The 11,814-nt window shown below is 36.4% G+C and overlaps 1 non-coding gene across 1 annotated transcript; it reads right to left on the reverse strand.

The window, feature by feature from the left end:
• Nucleotides 1-1,611: 1,611 nt before the first annotated feature.
• TRNAG-GCC (transfer RNA glycine (anticodon GCC)) lies at nt 1,612-1,683 on the reverse strand. The gene has a single exon. It is a non-coding gene; the product is annotated as a tRNA-Gly (tRNA).
• Between the last annotated feature and the right edge of the window lie 10,131 nt (nt 1,684-11,814).

Here is an 11,814-nt window from a genome sequence, read left to right on the forward strand (position 1 = left end):
TTTGCTAGCACCCCTTGAGGAATAATGCAGAAAACAGGTGTTGAGAATTTTTATTATATTATGTAAGTATAACACCTTGTGACACAGAATTACAAAATCACAGAATGAGCCAGGTTGGAAGCGATCACAGTCGGTCATCTGGTCCAACCTCCCTGTTCAGACAGGGTTGTTCTAGAGCACACAGGAAAGGATGCTGTCTAGATGGTTCTTGAATATCTCTTGTGAGGGAGATTCCAAAACTTTACTGGGCGATTTGTTCCAGTGCAGGGATGCCTGGACAATAAAGAATTACTTTCTCATATTCTCATGTGAAGCTTCCTGTGCATCAGTTTCTCCCCATTGTCTCTTGTCCTGTTGTTTAGCAGCACTAAGCAGAGCCTGGTTCCATCCTTCTGACACTCTCCCTTCAGATACTGAGAGACAGTGATGATCTCCCCTCTCAGCTGTGTCTTCTCAAGGCTGAAGAGGCCCAGCTCCCTCAGCCTGTCCTTGTAACAGAGATGTTCCACACCCTTCATCATCCTTGTCACTCTCCTCTGGACCTGCTCCAGGAGCTCCATGTCTCTCTTGCACTGGGGAGCCCAGAACTGGACGCAGCACTCCAGAGGAGCTTCACTAGGGCTGAGTAGAGGGGCAGGATCACCTCCCTCAATCTGCTGCCAATGTTCTCCCTAATGCACCCCAGGGGACCATTGACCCTCTGGCCACAAGGGCACTGCTGGCTCATGGACACTTGGTGTCCACCAGGAGCCCCAGGTCCTTCCCTGCAGAGCTGCACCCCAGCAGGTCAGCACCCAGCCTGTGCTGGTGTGTGGGTTTACTGTTCCCCTGGTGCAAGATCCTCTTGCCTTTGTTGAACTCCAGAGAGTTCTTCTCTGTCCATCTCCTTGATATCAAAATTCAACTATATTAAAACTTTAAATCAGTGAAAGAATAATTGACTCCCTAAAGCTACTAGCATAGTTTTAAATATAAGAAATAGAGTTAGTTATGCATAGATGTACAATATTTACAGTCTCTCAATAACATAGATATGAGAAATTGTTCTGGGTTGACCTGCCTCTTATCCCATATATCGATCCCATATCTTGGATACGTTGTTATGTCTCGCAGCTGGCCCCTCCCTCTTGGGCAGGTGCCTGCAGTTTTTTCTTTTTTTCTTTCCTGTTTCAGCTCTTTCTTTGCTAGCTTGGCTGCCTTTGCCCTGGCTTCATTTTGCTTTGCTAGCCGGCTGCCCCTGCTGCCGTTCCCCACACCCTCACCCCCCCCCAACTGCTTCTGTTTGGTTTTTTTTCCCCCTTCCCTCCTTCCTTCTTTCTCCCCACGCCAAGGTTTGAACTGGCTCCGGACCTGACCTGACCTGAGAAGTTGGAGAAGTCCCGGGGCTTGCAACAGACGCGTCAGCACCCTCCTCATCACAGTAACCCGCTTTCCCACTATTCGGTGTTGGGGAGTGTTTTTTGTCAATAAACCAGTTTTTCCACTTTTCCTCCAAGGTATTTTCCTTCCTGAACCCAGTGCTGGGGGGAGGAAGGGGTGGTGGAGGTTTGGTTTAGGGGATTTCTTTTGGAGGTTCTTCCCTATTTTTTTCCAAACCAGGACATTTCTTGGTGCGCTGGCCGGGAAATCAAACCCGGGCCTCCCACGTGGCAGGCGAGAATTCTACCACTGAACCACCAATGCTATTATTAAGGTTTTTCCACTTTCTCTGGCCTGTTTCCCGGCCAACGCACCAAGAAATGAGACTTCTCCAACTTCTCAGGTCAGGTCAGGTCCGGAGCCGGTTCAAACCTTGCGGGGGGAGAAAGAAGGAAGGAGGGAAGGGGGAAAAAAAACCAAACAGAAGCAGCGGGGGGGGAACCAGTGGCAGGGGCAGCCAGAGAGCAAAGCAAAGCGAAGCGAAGCGAAGCCAGGGCAAAGGCAGTCAAGCTAGCAAAGAAAGAGCCGAAACAGGAAAGAAAAAAAGAAAAAACTGCAGGCACCTGCCCAAGAGGGAGGGGCCAGCTGCGAGACATAACAACGTATCCAAGATATGGGATGGATATATGGGATAGGAGGCAGGTCAACCCACAACAGAAATTAAATGTAATTTTTTTAAACATGTGAGAAGCAACGGGAAGAAACAACAAAGGATACAAGGAGGAATATTACAAATATTGATAAGGATCTTGACAATTTAGCATTTCTGCAGGCTGAGGGCAAATTTACTACAGATTTATAGGGTGAAAAGTCTGAAAAAGTCTCAAATATTTTTAGTTTACTACTGAAACAGTATGTTCCTTACAAAACTTTTAAAAAAAGTTACAAAAGGATTTGTGAAACTGTGTAGATTAAATAAATATGTAAGTCTGTGAATTTTTGAATAGTCATTAGAGCCCTACATTACATTTTCTTTCGCAGTGGCTTCATTTGTGGCTTTGTTTCGGTTCAATATGGGCCTTTCTCACTATCATACATCAGCACCAAATTTGGATGTTTTAGTCATCATTTGCCTACTCAGACTTTCTGATTGAATCAGTAAAATAGTCTTGCTGGAAATTATGAAAAAAAATTCATACTTTTTTCATAAAAATGAAGATGAGGCAAACAATTTTTATCTACTGATACATTTTTGAGGAGTGTCTTAAAGAAAACAGGAGGCCAGATACAATCTTTACTTTATCCAATTGGATTTGAACCCAGATTTCCCAGGGAACAGAACTGATCCTATTTCTGTTTCTCCAGCTGTTGATTTTTCCCTTGGGGCATAATTAGGGTTTCCATATGCCCAGTTCCTACTTTGTGCCATATGTGTTTCCTTTATATCTGTACTTGATATCTCGGCATTTCGATATTTAAAGAACCTTGAGCTCATTGGACAAAGTATCAAACAGGGGTAATATGATTAAAGGGGAACTTCAGTTTTAATTTTCCAGCTTGTAACAGGAATCTAAATACTCAGTTCTCATTAAAGTTGTTGATAACTGTATATTCAAATGTTTAGAAGCTAAAATTAAATTATCTAAGATGAGAATCTTCCCTTTCCTTCCTTCATTTCCATCTCTGTCATTGAACTGGAAGTTCCACTATTTGCTCTATTCCCAGATAGAACTGTGACTAGGAAAGATCTTGAGGCCAAGAACTTTACAGAAAGTTGCAAAGTCATCAAAAATACATTGTTGTGTTAAATAAAATTCTTTTTAACTAGAACGATACTGAATATATCTATCCATAAATCAAACCTCTCAGTATTCATTCATGCTTAGGTAGTGATGGGCAAAATCTTGAAGCACAACCACTTAGTAGCAACAAGCATCAGGGTCAGTGTGTTTCAATAAATATACTTAGAATAAGTTTGGAAAACAAAGCATAAGGGTCATTTATTGTAATCCCAAAAATGTATTTCTGAAAATAAGCTTAGTAAAACTGCTGATCACAAAACCTCTTACATTTTGATTCTATATTTCATGTTGAATTGACTTTTGGCATCATTTAATTTATTTAACACAGTTTCAGAGGAAATATGTGAATAATATCTACTAATGCATTCCAAGGTACTTACGAACTTGCAGGCATTCAGAAATCATCTGTGTTATAGGAAGTGGAAGCTATCATCTCAGGATAATAAAGGAAATTTATGTCTCTTTTCTTCTGTTTTTTCATTTGGATAAAAAATACATCATGTTGGAGGCCATCCTGTGGTCTGAATTCAAGTATTATCCCTTACTCTTTATCCAGTAAGAAGACAGCAAACTTAAACCTCCTGTTAGTTGATGACATGGACACAAGTATGAAGATGTACAAATAGCCTGCCTGTAGTTCTTTTGCTTTTGTTATGACTCAGTGAATCTCCCAGTTTTAGAAAAGAAAGAAGATACTGGATTTGTTTAGTATAGTTCCAATAAAATACATACTCCCTTTATAGTATCAAAATAAATTACCCAAACCCATGTGAATAACTAAAATTTTTCATATTAAATAATCCATTTATTGGTGTCGCTGATTTTATGCAGAAGGTGCTGAGGTACTAAATGAATGCATAGAGCCTCAGAGTATTTGGCAGTTTTGACCTGTCCCAAAGGATAATGCCATGTCTTGAAATATGAGAAAGTCCAGTGAAAAATATACACATCTCCTGAGAATTTAGGACTCTGTCCCCTCAGTGATACACAACATATTAGAGTTTAAATGAGTCACAGCAGTAATTCATTGCACATTAACACAACTTCAGTTCCCTGAGGTTCTTTCTCCATATTTTGCAGAGTTCTGCAAAATGCAAGCTTCCATTAAACAAAGAAAGATCTGTAGCTATTCTGCTTCTAAAAAACGGCTTTAATTCTGCAAGTAAGTGTATTTATATATTGTTGACTCTATTCCCAGGTTGGAATAACAATTCAAACAACAGTGAAGACTTTACTTATTCATCTTAAAGAAACATGGAGGAGAATAGGACATGAGCTTGTGATGTTTTGTTCACTGGAAAACAGATCACCTTCATATTTAGGTATGTTCATCATTGTTGCTGACAGTATGCAAGAGAAAGATTAGCAATGTATAATTATGATTTGACTGAAGAATTAACTTATTATGTAATTGATGGGGTTCTCTACACAAGCTTATGGGGTAATGGTTATCTTTTGTTACATTTTGATGGGAAGCAGGAAAGAGCTGTTGTAAGCTATTGCTGCTTGAAGGATGAGCAGAGATAATGATTTTATTCAGTTCAAGTCTTTGATCAAAATATAAGTAGAACTTCTACCCCTATATATGCTTTTGAGGCTGATGTGTAATGGCGTTTCTTCACTGATACTTTCGAAAATTTACCTGACATGTATTTCTGAGTCATGCAGTGTACCTGTAGCTGCTCCTGATGGTCTTATGAAGACCTTAAACTCAAGGTCTAATGACCAAAACAGCTTCTAAAATTGAGCACTGTGTGATTATTCCAACTTGTGGAGAGATACTACGGAATCTCCAGCTGCTTTGGGGCATATTAAAGTCACTGGTGCTCAGCCAGCCTGAATTTGCAAGAGTTTATGCATTCCATTTAAAAGAGAACATTCTGATTTCAGCTGGAGTTAGTTTGCTCATCAAAGTAGCACAACTATGAGTTTCACTCATTTGAGATTCTTACAGTGAAGTTTCCTGCCACTTCAGAAAGGTTTAATAAAATAAATAATAGTTTGAGAAATCCAAGCCTTTAGAATATAATGTCAAAATTATGTTTATAGACTAGAGGAAAAAAATGCACAATCTCTGGGTTAAAACAAGGTAAACAAATAAATAAACAAATAGATAAAGCAAAACACCAAAACCCAAAACAAAAACTTGACTATCAGTGTTCTCACAGTCAGCTTCCTCTCTCTTGGGAGTTGTGCACAGAAAATGTGCAGTGAAGAGTGAGACTAGCGCAAATAAAGCAATATAAAAACAAAATCCCACATAACTGAATATCAGTGTTTTGATTTGTTTCATGTGCATCATGAAACCTTGTCAGCAGTGTGACAAGGTAAATGCTGTAGCATAGCTAAAGTTTCTTTGTATGAAGAAAGTCTATAAGTATTTGAAGGCAGGAAATTTTGAAACATATTTAATTTTAGATAGAGAAAAGCTAAAACATTTAGTGGTTATGCTGGGGTAAAAATTAAATTCACAATCCAATGTAAGAATTCCTTTAGTTTCTTCAAAATAGGCTTTGAGACCTACTACTATAATGATTTTTATGCTGCTCTTCATAGCAATTTCCAGAACACAAATTAGTGCCTGACAATGTTTGAGTCTTAAGAGGTAAAAAATATATAGGGTTATATAGGTATAGACAGAGAAATTTTGTTCCCCAAGCTGTATCTAAAAAAACATTGAAATTTGCATTATATTTTAATAACATATAGTTTGATAAAGGCTGACTGTTAGCATCAATGTCATGGAACAGTGTTGATGAAGGGAGTTTTTTGTTAGTGTTTTTGTTGTTTTTGTGGAGGGTTTTGTTTGTTTGTTTGTGGGGGTTTTTTGTGGGTTTGTTGGTTTGTTGAGTTTTTTGGGGGTTTTTTGTACAGGAAAGGAATATAGGCTTACTCAAAAACTGGAGAAGAGAAAGAAATTGAAGTTTTGAAATTATTTGGGAAATATATATTTTCTACATTAAATTTCTGGATTGTTCTATATTTTTTCCCTTTTTAAAAATTTTGTATGTTTTCCAGCCATGGCAGAAATTAGTGATTTTTTATCAGGTTAATAGTCTCATGATTAAGTATTTGGATGAGTTGAGTAGATTGCAGAATCCTGATAAGAAAAAACAGGTGGGACTGGATTGGGATGGGATATAAGCACCTTATACCTATACTTGTAGTATATATAAATTCTTATGGTGGAAGTTCATATCACTGAAAATGTTAAGGTTTTTGTATCATTTTGTCCTTGTCCAAGAATGAGAGACCCATATATTAGTATGCTACACCCAAATTATATTTTAGTGGAAATCAATACTGTTTAAAGCAGAGTGGGTTTGGTCACCGGTAGGTAATAAAAAAAGTGTTAAGTAGTCTATTCAAAAATAAAGAAAAGTTTATCTTATGAAACTAAGGCACTAAGATATATTTTCTATTTTTCAAACATAGTTTTTGGGTACAAAGTCATTCTTATCAGGAATAAAATAATACATTAATTGAGTATTTTGGATATGAAGTAGAATATCTGAAATCAAATCAAGGAATGCTTAAAGGTCAGACAGAACTGATGGGAAGAAATAAACCAAGTCAAATGTTACAAGCTACAGAGGTAACTTGGGTAAAGCTGAATGAGGATTAGGAAAAAATGACAGAATACATTGATATGGGAGCAAAATTTGCAAGATATTTAGCAATCCACTGCATTTCAGTGAATTCAGTAAGAGCAATTTGGTTCTTTATCATATCCTTTTTGTGCAACTCACATGAGAGAAGTATTTTGGGAAGAGATTGCAATGTTGGAAGTGAAACATAGTAAATAGTATTACATTAGGGAGTACAGTGCAGAGGGTCACAGAATACAGACCATATTCTGCAAATATTACCCACTTCACTAGCTTCAGTAGCTTCAGTAGCTGTGTCTAAAGAGAATGCTTATTAGTAAGCTTGATTTATCATCTTAAATTTATTTTATTTTCAAAATCTTGGGAATCACAGTAGTTTGAGCTTTATACCTATGCCAGAGTAAATTATGTGTTCATGCTTGGGTATGTAAGAAGTCAACTATTTGTTGGTGGTTTTATTCATAAACACCTCTCATCTCTGCTTTTAAAACCTTATTACCCAGGAACACAACATCTGTTACCAACATGCTGCTTTAGCTCTGTCTTCAACTCTGTCCTACTCCCCAGTAAGATAAACCTCCAGCATTTCTCCTACTTGTTGACTGCAAACACGCAATACCAAAGAAATTCAAGGAAAATGCAGATGGGCAAGGAAGGTTGCAGAGCCCTAAAATTGACCAGCCACAATTCAGTTAGGAAACTGTGTTTCTTGATGAGCTAAACTACCTTGAAGATCACTGGCACATTGTATACACGTTGTTGTTTCCAAAGGCAGGTTGGGGGTTAAAAAGTTACTTAACAAAACATGAGGATGACAGTTACTTTTTTAATGAAGGTTTAAAAAAAGTATTCTAATCAGTCTTGCTGTAGCTAATCAAATATTTCTTTCTCATCCTTAATCATGCTTATTCTACTTACAAATAAGTCAACTTTGCATCTGATATACAGATGTTTAATGCACACTGTTCACATTATAAATTTTGTGTACTTATTCCTGCATAAACAGTTTTAGTTGGAATAATGAACCCTGAAGATAGTCTTGTTTGAAAGACTTGGATACTTTTCTGTTAGTTTTTCTTAATGTATATATATGATTTATGTATAAAGAAAATTTTGTTCTTTAAAGGAGCAGGATAACACATAGGAAATAAAAAAGTATTACAAACCTCAGGGAGACTGCATGAGAACTGACTATGGTAAAGGTGAAATCACTGATTTTGCATAAAATCAGCAGATAGCTCTAGGAAAACTCAACACTGTGCAAGCAGCCCTATCACGAAGGACACATGAAAGGTTGGTAGAAATTCTGTACAGAATTTAGATTAGCTACTTTAGTGTACTAATATAAGTTTTAATATCTTCCTTAATAATAAAATTCATTTATATCCCAGACGTCAGGTTATTGGTCTCTTGGCCCCTTCGAAGAAGTAATTGAGCACCTGTATGGGGACAATGTGAATTGAGGAGTTCTGATTAGTTTTCTCTAGTTATAAATTATTTATCACCTCATTCCATTTTCCTCTTACACCTATTGGGACGTTTTCACAGTCTTGTTGCATAATAAGAAAGAGAACATCAGGATTCTATTTGCTATGGTTCACCCTCATGAGCCATTTAGCATTTTGTAATTCCACAGAAAAAGCTATCAGATCAGCGGAAATGAAGTGAGAGTTTTATAGATGTTTTCTCTTATATGATTTCTTTTTTAAAAGGTAATGACTGACATATTTATAAATAGTGAATAGGCTAGCAAGTCTTAACCTGTGATGATATACAGAACATACACTGCTAAAAGAGCAAATATCTGTCTTACTTCCAAAATACATACATCATAAAATACATACAAAATGTTTATGTTTATTCACGTTGAAAGCGAATACCACATTTTAACATAGCTTAAAATTTTAAGTGCACTTCTGCGTTTTCTATTTTGGAAAATGGCTTTCTTTGGAAATAGTGGAGTGTTGTAAAACAGTAACGTTTAAACTCATGTGATTTTTCACACCCACTTCCTTCTGGACACCTTTTATTTTAAAGGAATAGACCACAATTTCTTTCCTACCATCTGCAAGTGAGACAAGATGGCGATGTAAAATTTGTGGGTAAACATTTAGTCCTATGAATAGAAGACAGCCTGTTGTATTCATTGACTCCAGTCCATCAGTTTGGACTAGGAACTGTAGACTAGTGCCTTCTCAGACCTTTTTATTTATCACATAAAATCCAATAACATAAAATATGGTATCATGTACTTGGGGTTGCATATGAGAAATCATACAAAACCAAAACATCTATAATCAAGAACTTGTTAGCTGGAAAGGACTCAGAAGGTGTAACACTTGCTCATATCATGGCTATGACCCACCACTCTGCTGTAATTAAAGCCAAATACAACAGCATATAGTTTACAGAAAGATTGAGTAAAGTTGTGAAGAGATCATAAGCTGAATGCTGTGTATGCTTCCAAGAGTTCATATTGCAGAAGAGTGTAATTAAATATGACCAGAGGAAAGAAGTGGTAAAGAGATATCACCAACTCTGAAGCTTGCTTCTGAGAAGAGGCTCATCTGGCTTCCAAGGTGGGAAAGACATGAAATTCCCTGTAACTACAAGTTACAACGTGTGGGATGAACACCTGTGGTAGCAGAAAACTTGATTCAGGAGCCCTCTTATCTCAATTTTCCTATGTTCCTTTAGGATTATTCCTATGAATTGCTGTTGTTCCATGCTGGGAATACTGGATATGCCTAAATTCCTTACATGATTCCTGTCTGCTGGACTCAGGCTGTCTTTTTGTTACCTGGAGAAGGTGACTGGTTTCCCACAAAGCACAGACTTGTTTGAGACTTAAAAAAGGCAGTTTAGCTTCATCTTGTGCCATATGACTTTCAGTCTAGTACTATTTAGAAAAATAATATTGTAATTCTGCAAGTTGTGAAGTCAGTTGGAAAACTCTTACAAGCGCTTAACGATTAGGCCAGGCTATGGCATAGTCTTACATAGTTATTATTGGTCTATTTCAAGGGTAGCAGGAACTGCTCTTAGATCCAAGTTTCATCTAAAAAGAGCATATGAATGACAGTATGTTCCTCGCCTCCTGAAGAGACAATGCCTCCCTGAGGCTCCACCACTTCTTTATGGGTCTCTATAACAGTATTTGTAGGAGGCAGTACAGCACGTTGACATCCATTTGGGTTATTATAACTAATTTAAATAATTTGATGCCTTGAACAAAACTTTCCTCTTCTGCATTGTCAATAATATGATATATATGCAGGGAAAATAATAAATGTCTTGTTAAGAAGTTACCAAATCCAGTTTTATGGACAAAGACTGAGTGGAAAGCACTGATGATGTGTGATGTATTCAGTAACAGATTACTAGAAAAAAGGAAACTAACAATTCTACACCTAATTTAATTTGTCAGGACATATTAATCATATAGGGCCAATGCTGCCCTCAGACTAATAAATTAATTTTCAACTAGTATAATGATCAAATGTCTGAAGGCAAAATTAAACCCCCAATTTGGATATTTCCTGAACCTGGGTAGCTGTTTGACCGTCCTATTCTTCCTGTTATTCTATGATAAAATAATTATTTTTGGTGGATTGCATAAGGAACCATCTCATTTGTTTTGCAGAAAGAACAGACACCCAATTTGCAACATCAAAGGCAGCTCTTCAGAAGGAAAACAGCAGGTCAAATCTTCACTTAATGCACTGCAATACAGCCAGGTAGATAAAACCTGACACAGTATTTTTCAGTAGTCCTGTTTTTCATTACATCAAATTCAGGTTTATGATCTAATAAAATTCCAGACAGGAACTGTAAATTCTGAAAAAAATGGATATTCAGGTAATTTTTAAAGAACAAGCCAGAAAATGCTTAGTTTTAAGAAATTACAGAATACTACTACTAGATCCAAAAAAGGTCAATGTGTGTCCACTTTATAGATTGGGTTCATGGAATCCATCTGGAAGGAAGAATGTTTAATAGTAGAAGTATTTAATTAAGAAATATTATATTCACTGTGAGATGAAGATACTTGAAGACTGATGAAGTAAAGGTATTATCTGTATATTTATATTAATGGTTTACTCACAGTGTTTAGATAATGCTAGTCCTTATTCTGACACTAAAAATGAACTTACCATTCACATTCAATTATGATCCCTTTGTGTTCTTTCCATTCAAAGGAAACAAAGGTGAAAAAAATACTCTTCCAGTTATTGTCAACATCTTAATTTCTTGTTTCCCAAATTTAAATAAAAACTTGTTATTTTCCACATATTTTGGATTTTTTTCTTTGGGGTTTTTTTGGTTGTTTTTTGTTTTTTGTTTTTTTTTTTTTTTTCACTCAAACACTTCAGTTCAACCATTAAACTGATAAATGAAAAATTTTATTCAACTCCCCTCAGCCACATCCACTGTGTCCTGAAATTAGAGTGGACCTGAGTCATCCAACGGTGAGGACAATATTGGCAAAGAACTGATTCATTGGTACATTAATTTCATCTATTAAATCATTCTATATTAATATATTGGGTGGACACAATGAGTCTTTTCCAACACAAATCAATCTGTGATTCTCTGATTCTGTGATATGAATGTGCTGCTACTTTTTAAAATTGTATGTTCATAAAGTATGTTAGTAGATTCATGGTTCACACACAATTCCAACTCAATGTCAAGAAGTCAAGAATCTAGTTCTAAAACTAATTTCTTATGAGGGATTTTTTACTTATTTTCACCCTATTCTTCTATTCTCCCATATTTCAGATAAAAAGTGTAGGCTGAATTAAATTTCTTTCATTGGCTTTCTTTGTGCAGACTGTAATTATGTGGGCCACCATAAGAAATGTTTTTTTTTTTTCCAAAGGATTGCCCTGAGAATTACTTCTAGTATTATGGTTATTACTCTGAGTAGCAAGCAGTCTTTTTAAAAGCAGATTCCTTGAATTCAAATTGCTTATTTGTCAGACTGTGCTATAAAAAAAGCATGAAAAGAATTTTTTATAAAAGCATTCAACTCTTCATAAAAA

Source organism: Sylvia atricapilla, chromosome 4 (genome assembly GCF_009819655.1).
Source record: "Sylvia atricapilla isolate bSylAtr1 chromosome 4, bSylAtr1.pri, whole genome shotgun sequence".
Classification (NCBI taxonomy): Eukaryota; Metazoa; Chordata; class Aves; order Passeriformes; family Sylviidae; genus Sylvia; species Sylvia atricapilla.